The sequence below is a fragment of the Lepidothrix coronata genome, unplaced genomic scaffold (genome assembly GCF_001604755.1).
Source record: "Lepidothrix coronata isolate B3197 unplaced genomic scaffold, Lepidothrix_coronata-1.0 Scaffold111, whole genome shotgun sequence".
NCBI lineage: Eukaryota > Metazoa > Chordata > Aves > Passeriformes > Pipridae > Lepidothrix > Lepidothrix coronata.
This window is the reverse complement of record NW_016690291.1, coordinates 3065654-3075243: the sequence shown is the minus strand read 5'-3', so window position 1 is coordinate 3075243 and position 9590 is coordinate 3065654. Positions and strand designations below refer to the sequence as shown.

Sequence of the window (9590 nt, the reverse complement as noted above, 5' to 3'; positions counted from 1 at the left end):
AGTTGCAGTGTAGCTGTGTTTCCACATACTGTTCGAATGATTGTTTCTCTGTTATGTAAAGTAATTGCCAGTGCAAAAACTTGGAGCTGACCTCAAGTTTGGCTCAAAAAGCCCCAGATTTCCAGGCTATGGTGAGCATCTCCATCATAAAGACACAGATTTGTGTTCTTTTTAGTTAGGATAATTTCTGGTTCTACAAATACTGCATTTTTTGTTAATACCAGGTGCAGCTTCAGCAGGAGATATGGTAAATGTCCATACCCAGATGTTTTCCCTTGAACTAAAATGAAATGATACTGGATTTCTCATATGAGTTATCAGCACACAATTATCTAATAAGGTAAGACTGTCTCCCAGTTTTTTCAGGGAATATTCAGTGTCACCAGCTATTAGGACTGTATTAATATTGAGGCTGTAGATCTTATATCAGTGAGCACGTCTCCTTTGTGACCTTATTTGAGACCTGTGAGCTCTGGAAAGGAATGGATGTGTGTTTCTGGTCAGTGTTTTCAGGTGCTGGTTCTAGAGAGCTCCCCCTGAGTGGGCAGTTTCTGCACTGGACAGGCTGAGCACTTCCACCCCCCATTTCCAGATTCTCCTTGGTGCCCTGTGCCTCTGTTGTTTTTATTGCAACACTTAATTTTTGGGTGCTTAGTCCTTTATTATGTTGCAAGATCAATTAATAACTTTCCACTTGTATGTTCCCTTGTAAGTATAGCTCAAAATGAGCAACGTGTTTTCCTTTAATTTAATTTGCGCTTACTATGTCTTGAGCCACAATAAAAATGATTTCATTTGATATTTGTGCTTCCACGCCTTTCAAATTATTCCTACAGGAGTCTTTTCAGTCTTTGTTTACCTTGGAATTCTCAGATTCCAATGTTCCACCTCTGTGATTTATTCTGTTTTTCTGAATTTTGATCGCTGCTGTCGGTGTGAGGGCGGCCAGAAGTGGAACACAACATTTAGGTGCATTTGCTCTTTACTGCAATGTAGTATGGGGTTTCATACTCCTCAAAATTTGGGGCTTAATATGTGTTGCAAACTTCTGTTGTCATTCAGTACTGTCTTTCTTTCTACATTTCTGCATACAAATTACTTTTTTGTCCTCACACCATTGAATGCTTATGTGTTTGTTTTCTGTTGAGTGGTGGTTTATTTTTTTTCTTCTTTTTAAAATAGCTTGAATTTATTTTTAGCTTTTGTTTTATCAAGTGAATTTTATTTCAGAAATTGCAGTTCTTAGAGCGAGTGTAGCATTTTTTACTGTAGTTCAGATGCTACAGTAATTTAAATATTTGGATGATCAGGAGGAAAGGCTAACAGCAAAATCCTTGTTTATATTGACACAATTAGTTTTTTGAGAGATTTCCTCTCTCTTGAGGATGTTTCAACAATATTGCAGTTAATATTATGTACAAGGAAAAAATTTAGGAATGTATCATTTTCTAGAACAGCTTTTTTGCTTTTTGCAGCAGTGCCTTCTCCGTGGCCCAGGATGGCTGGGGTCTGCAGGCGCTTCCAAATGGCTGGATTCACATGTCACCTTAGTTACTGTAGAACAGAGAAATATGTAACTACTCACTGTGGTGTAATGCTGGAGAAAGAGCTGTGTGCACTATGCCTATCTGAATTAATTAATTCCTTTGGTGGAAGCAAGGAGTCAGGCTGAATGTCCTGTCATATGCCATGTCATTTCTCTGTGGTCTTGTGAAAAGCATAGTCTTCTGGGCTAAGTTCACTTCAAAACTGTCATTTTTTTATCACTGTCTGGAATTCAAAAACCGTAATAAATGATCCTGTATGTTGATTTTGTTTAACAGACTTGCCACAAGCAGGAATTGTTCCTGAACTGTTATCTCCTGAAATATTTTGAGATCTGAATTAGCAAAATGTTAGGAAGAGTGGCTATGGTTTGCATTTTTAATGTAAGAGTGAATACAACCTACTATGTTGATTTGATTTTTAATTATTTTTTTAAGTCTCACAAATCATAGAATCATAGAATGTTAAGGGGTTGGAATAGACTTTTTAGATCATCTAGTCCCAGGCCCCCTGCCATGGGCAGGGACACCTCCCACTAGACCAGGTTGCTCAAGGCCTTGTCCAACCTGGCCTTGAACACTTCCAGGATTGGGGTATCCACAACCTCCTTGGCCAACCTGCTCCAGTGCCTCATCACCCTCACAGTAAAGAATTTCTTCCTAATATCTAACCTAAATTTCCTCTCTTTCGATTTGCACTCATTACTCCTGGTCCTATCACTGCAGTTTCTGATGAATATTTTAGAGGTGTTACAAATTCTCAGTCAGCTTCTGATATTTTATGACAGGCCATGGTATTTAAAACAATTTCCTGTTTTATCACTTGTTTTTGTGCAACACTGAAAGTTTGTTTCTTTGTACCTGTTTTGATGACTTTTCTCTTGATTTTTTTTTTCTGTTTAGGTCGTTCAAGCTCCATCTCTTGAGATTTCTGTATCTTATTGGCTTAATCTTTTCAGCATGCTGAGTTTTGGAACCTGTTCTACAAACTGCTTTCCTTTCCTCATGTTTTGACTCACCACCCAGATGCCACACCAGGGTACTGCTGAAATGTTTTGGTCCATTGCTTTTCAGAAAAGATGTAGATGACCCTTAGCGTGGGTTTGAATACTGTTCACACTTGCTTTTCTTCCTGTCTTCCAGTTTCTGTCTTGGACAAATATGCACACAAACATATCTACACAGTCTAAAGGAGTTCTGACAGTGCCTGTATCCCTGCTATAAATTCCTTTTTCAGGCCACTTTCTGATCTGTGTTTTATGACAATATTTCCTTGGATTGTCCAGTGCCTTCAAGTGACAATTCTGTAATTATTTCACACCATTTGTAGGTTCTCTGTTGGTCTTTTTTCAGGCTTTTCAGTCTCAGCAGGCTTCATGTCCCACTCCAGAGCCTGACATCTACAAAGTTATTTGGGATGTGGGTCATCTTGTCTTAGGGTATGAAGTTAGTTTTGTAATGGCAGGCTCTCCTGGCTGTGCAGTGATAGGTCTTGTCTGGAAAGCATTTGTGACAGTGTGCTGGGTGACTTGCCGGGGAGGCAGCTGCGGTTCAGCTCCTGAGGCTCCACTGTTGTGACAGTCCCCATCAGCAGCCTCTGGTGCTGTGTGCTCTGATGCCTCTGATCCGTCCATCATGAACAGCCACTGAAACATCTTCCCTTCATACTTTCCAGACCTTTCCAGCAGGATTTTAACTATCCTTTTTAGGATCAATTGCTGCTTTACAGGTTCATAATTTTTTAGTAGTGTGGATACATTTTCTGCTTTGTTTGTGGGCATAAAAAGGCATAACGTAACAATGTTAGTTTGAATAAGCTATATGCATCAGGATTTTATAGGCCTGCATGTAGAGACATACATTCACTACCAGAGAACATGGTAGTGAGTTACTGATGTTAAAGGGTAATTCAGAGGGAGAATGCTGTCATAGGTGTCCCTTTAGAGAGAAAGTCGTACATGAGGTATGAGGCAACATGCAAGTGATGCTGTATGTATGAGTTAATTAACATCTGTTTAAAGTATTTATAAAACTAAACTAAATTAGCAAAATTAGTAGTATGCTTTCTCCAGCATGTAATGCAATGATACCAAACGTAACATAATTCTTCTTTGGAATATTTTTTTATTTGTATTGGTATTTCAATTTGAGAAACTTTGGAGCAGAGTAACCTCTGCTGAAAGTTAAGGCTTGGTTTGAAGCATTTGTTTCAACACTTGTCCCCAGTCCTGCTTTCCTCTTCAGGCTGTATTTTAATTTGTCCACCAAGGCCCCTGGCTTGCTTGGCACAGTGACAGGCGCTGTCACTGATAGGTTTTCTATGTGGGACTTGTCTTGAACCCTTCTTCAAGAAGGCTGCAGTTTATATGTTGTCTTTTTCTGTGATGCTGTTTGCAGTGGAGTAAATAATCCGCTTCATGTTTTAGAGGACACAGAAGCTTGTTTTAGGAACAGATGAGCTTTATTAGCTAGGAACAGTGTCTCATAAGTATCAACAGTGCTCAGGGGTTCTGCATCAGTCTCCATTTGCTAACTGTAGTGGGGAAGCCCTTGTAATTTTTGGTTTAAATAGGCAATACAGTGGAAAAGTGAAAAAGAAGAGTAAGAAAGTTAAATGTCATGGCTAAAGCCTCAAAGACAGCATTAGTGCTTGGTCTTTGATTCCTCGTCCTGTGCTCTTTCCCTTGGACCACTCTTCCCATTCCTGCTGCAGTCACTGAATAGGCTTCATCTCCAAATTAGTAAATTCTGGGAAAACGTCCAGCTTCTTCTTTTTGGCATCTTGTCTGTTCTTTCTACATTTCCTTCCCCTATGATTTTGCAGCCTTGCTTTCCATCTCTAGCTAAGCCTAGATCTTGCTGAAATCTGTTACAGTATTCTGAAGGTTGCCAAACTAAAACTTGCCCCTAGAGTGTGCAGAACTGGAATTTCTTCATGCTCTTGTTACCTGGTTCTTTGGGCTCATTATCTGATAGGTTGTAGGATTTGTTTTAGATGTGATTTTAAACCACAAAAGGACAGTGCAAAGATGCAGTTGGTTTTTCTAATACAGCTCTGGCTCTTCAGCTGCAAGCTTGCTCCGGCCAGACCCAAGCCAGTAGATAGGAAGCTTTATCTTTCCAAATTCTTCCTTTCTCCAGAGGGAAAACCTGAAAGCAGTGGCCAGTGTAGGTTGTGAGATTGTGGATTAACATGCCCTTATGGAGTTAGGAGGGGGCTATGGTTTGCAGCTGCTGTGGTAGGATGGGGAAATGTATTTCTTTCCAGCCAGAGGGATACAGTAGCCCTAGAGAGGAGCTTGTATCACAGAGAGGCATCCTGGGGGCACAAGAGTGTCATAGCTCAGGGCATCTTCTCTGCTGCGGGGAGACTTCTTGCAGGAACCTTTATGTCCAAATATGCTGGCTGCATTCTCTCAGTTTTTAAAAATCAATAAATTCGTCCCAGAGCTCTCCATATTGATTAGTTTCACCGCTACCATCAGCACATCACAGAAAAAGAAGAGCAGAACTGCTGGTTCCTGTGTGAAAAACTGTGAGCATGGTGTGTATTCACTTCATCCCATGCTCTGGCTTTCTGCAGACCTTGAAGTGGTGCTGGCTCTGCTAAGGATCCTTATGCAGTCAGTGTTCACCGGAACAGACAGGGTGAAAGTCGCTGACGGAAGTTGGCTTCTGTAATTTAAATTGCTCAATGATGACTTTTAATTTCTTGCTTTCTAAAATCACCAGGTGCTGGGAGGCATTAGTTTTACTCTACATACTCTGTGTCTAGAGTATGTAACTAAAAATAAATTACTTCTTCTGGGCAGGTGTTATTTTTAGGTTTAACACAGCAAAAGGTAGTGTGTTGTAGAAACTTCCCCTTTTTGAATAATGAAATATTTTCCAATTATGATAGCAGCCATTAGTTTTTTCAAAATTGTTGAGCTACATAATACTTTTAAATAGAAAATATTAAATGCAACTGATGACTGTGTATTGAAATATGAATTAAATGCTATACATGTAAAGATTCTAAATGGTTACTGTTGAGGTGTTAGAATAAGACAAAATTAATTTTTACTTGAGAGCTATGATTGATATAATTTTTCTTCTATTCCTTTTTATGTTAGCTTTTGGCAGTTTCTATTTGTTTTTGTTCAGCTGCCAGAAATCATAAAGGAACTGCATGGTAGTGCTGTATTTTATGTTATATTTGGCTATTAGACAAATATAAAAAGGACTTCAGAAGTGTATGGGAATGCAGATATTTATTTTTAAGGCACACTTTTATCAGAGTAATTTATGATACACTTACTACTATCATAAAGCCATTAGCTTAATTCCCTTGCAAGTAGGCATCATGTGATGAGCTGTACTTGAATGTCTTCAAAATAAGCAGTGGTGGAAAGATGTTTGTGCTGCTGCTGCTTTAATCACATGTGGGGTAACTTCCCTCCAAGGCACAGAGCTCGTGCTCAGGTCTCTGCCATCAGGGTTGGTTGGTTTTTAAGGCTCTAACTTGTTTAAAGCAAGCGTTGGTTAACATTAGCTGTTGCAATTTGCAGTTTAGATCTAGTCTCAGTATAGGGAAGGGTATGATCCAGACTGAATGTTCATTCTGGACACAAGTACTAAGAAAGGACAAATAGCAGGGAAAACCACAGTTTTAAAGTCAGCACTTTCAAATAGTGAGAAGGAAAATTACTCAAACTTGAGGGAGTGGGTTTGCTGTCTTATCCCTGGCTGAGAGCTCCAAGTCCCTTCTCTGAGCAGGGCTGGAGGAAGACCAGGGGAGTAGCTTTTTATCATGTTCCTTGTTGCTTTATCCTTTTAAATGAAAGGCAGCCAACGAGCTCCACTATTTCAAACAGAAACATGACTGTACTACATAATCTTATTTTCCTGGACATTATGAAAAAATAAATGAACTGCATGGCTGTTTTGCTGAAGGCCTAACTGGAGAAGTCAGTAGCTGAGCATTTCACATCTCTGTACATAGACCAGATATGCATAAAGGGAGAGAACATCTGGGTTATAAATGCTCTCTTTTGGTGAGCACACTCAGTTGCAATGAGCTATAATTGTCAAAGGTTAGCTAAATATTGTGTTGTATTTTTTATGTAGTTGACTGATGTGTTATCTTATTCCATCTGAAGATGAGAAGAGAAACTTTGTACTATTTCACACAGTTTGCAAATATTAGGATATGGTTAGAAGCAAATGCTGTCAAAGCTCTTAAAAACTGCCACTGACTTCAGCAACATTAAATTAAGGTAATATTTTAAGATAGTCTGGGTTTGGTGCAATTTGTGTAACTTCTAAGGGTTTTTTACTATCAGAGTTCTTTAAATCCCTTGTTCTTCAAAAATAAGTAACTCAAAGTTCTGTGCCAATTCAAAATTCAGTTCCATTTCATTTAAAGCCACTGTACTTTACCAAATGAAGTACAGAATGATCTGTATATGAGAAGTTTAGTTAGACAAAGAAAATATGTAAGTATTCAATAGCTATTTCTTTTGATTGCAGTTCAAGCTTAATTGTTCTAATTCAGAGAGAGTGATGAATTCAGGGGTAGTAAGCAGGAGACTTGGAGTACCTGATGATGCTTTATTTCGGATATTGCGAGTTTTAATTATTAAAGGCTGTGCTCTCAGTGTCTGACAAAGCTTAGTTTGCTTGATTTTGGTTTTGGTTTTGCCCTCTACCTTCCCCTTTCTCCAGTTCTTCTGCCCAAAACTGTGACAAAGGGAAATACATGTATATTCATCTCCTCAAATATTTTTCTCTCCCTGTGCTATCAGATTTTTCTCTTCCTGGCACAGATCCAGGTTTTTTTTACTTTGCTCTCTTATTGACACCTGCAGTCTGTATTGGCATCTGTGTCATGCCTGCCCTTGTCTTTTACTTTCCTCCTTGATCTGCTAGCCAGTCTTCCTCCTCTTACCTCTAAGCTCACTTTATTCTTGTTATGCAGTTGTTTTTCAACTTCTTGAATCCAGTTTTAATGTATTGCTGCTCTCCACAGTCTCTAATGACCTCCTTTTGAAGAAAGCTCTAAACCAGGACTCCATCCTCATTAATGACTCTGTTTACTTAAATGTCTCTGCTGATCTGTATATGGCTCTTCCATTTTATGGTGTACTTATAAATTCTTCAGGATAGGGCACCCTTTTTTACAGTATTCAGCTCAGTTAGTGTGTTGTTTTATGGGTACGACTATGAACTACTATGAAAGTCCAAATGACCAATATATTTTTGATTAAAGGTTCCTCCCTCCTGCACACCTTCTCTCTGGGTATTTGACTGAATGAAATTATGTAGGTTATTGCTGGGATTGATAAAAAAATAGCATTTTTAAATGGCACAGCTAGTTATCTGCAAATGCTGGCTCACAAATTTCCGTTGTGCTACAAATTTAGAGCAGAATTTTGCTAATCTTTCTCATGTGAACTGACCTACTTAAGTCAGTGGACTGCTAATATTTGCCACACAGTAAGGATTTGGCTCATAATCTTGGGGAAAGCATTTGCATGCACACAGGGAATATTGTCTAGTGTTTTTGCTAAAGGCTTCCTCCTCATTCTGTTCCACCTTATGAGATTTTTTTTAACTTAGAAATTGGAAGGTAAAGGTAAGTGCGATTTGCCCCCTATGTGATGCCTAAGAAAGTTGTCTGTGAACCTCTCTTATTCAAATGGTGAGTGGAGAAAATTATCTCTGGATGGGAGTTATTATTTTGGACTTGAGAAAAAAATGTCTACTTGGCTCCTAGAAAAAATGAAAACATCTTGAACTGCTTAAATTACACCTTACAAATAATGGGAGGAGGCTCAAAATGATAGATCACAGAAATTGTAAAGCTTCAACTGATTGAGGACAAATAAAGGACAGTGATTGGCAAGCTTACATGGAAGAGCAGGAACAGCAGGAAGGGCAGAATTCTCTCAAGCGCTGTAGAAATTGCAGACACGCTGGTCACAGAAATTTAGAGGTATTTACAAAGAAAATGATTCCTGGTGTTTTTTCACAGACTGTCAGTTTGACTTTTTTTGAGATTTTACACAACATTCACATAATTTATTATGGATTTATTTTCAGTAATAAATTTTTTATATAATTATTTTTCTCAGAACACATATTCATTTTCTGTATATTTGTAGATATAAATTGTTCCTGTGCCTTCTTACTGAATTGTGCTGCTTGATTTTTGGGATCAAATGCCCTGCAAGGTGACGTTTCTTTCAGTTTTAGCATCATCACAGTGATGGGAGGAAAGCTGCTCAGTGTTACCTCCACAGAGGAATCCACACTCTGCGATACATCAGCAACAAAGGATGGGCTAAAGAGAATCTCCATCCTTTACTGAATGCAAGGGGAAGCATAGTGACAAAGAATGAGGAAAAGGCTGAGGTACTTAATGCCTTCTTTGCCTCAGTCTTTAATAGTGAGACCAGTTGTTCTCGGGTACCCAGCCCCCTGAGCTGGACGACGGGGTGCAGAACGAAACTCTGATAATCCAAGGGGAAATGATCATTGATCTCCTATGCAACTTAGACACTCACAAGCCTATGGGGCTGGATGGGATTCACCTGAGGGTACTGAGGGAGCTGGCTGGTGAAGGGTCTGGAGCACAAGTCTGATGAGGAGTGGCTGAGGGAGCTGGGAGTGTTTAGCCTGGAGAGAAGGAGGCTCAGAGGAGACCTTATTGCTCTCTACCTGAAAGGATGTTGTAGCCCAGTGAGGACTGGTCTGTTCTCCCAGGCAACTAGCAATAGGATGAGAGGAAATGGCCTCAAGTTTCACCAGGGGAGGTTTAGATTGGATATTAGGAAAAATTTGTTCACTGAGAGGGTTGTCACGCACTGGATAAGGCTGCCCAGGGAAGTGATGGAGTCTCTGTCCCTGGAGGTATTTAAAAGACGTGTAGATGTGGGACTTGGGGACATGGGTGCTGGTCTTGGCAGTGCTGTGTTAATGGTGGGACTTGATGATTTTAAGGGTCTTTTCCAATCTGATATGATTCTATGATTCTAATGCTGTTATCTAACGTGGGTGCCTTAG

General features: G+C 39.5%; 1 protein-coding gene across 1 annotated transcript in view; it reads left to right on the top strand.

The window, feature by feature from the left end:
- Positions 1-243: 243 nt before the first annotated feature.
- Positions 244-9590, top strand: part of PPP2R2C (protein phosphatase 2 regulatory subunit Bgamma) — a 148804-nt gene continuing 139457 nt past the window's right edge. The window contains exon 1 of the mRNA XM_017824554.1: positions 244-340. The gene's annotated coding sequence lies outside the window, so the exon portion shown is untranslated. The remainder of the gene's footprint in view (positions 341-9590) is intronic.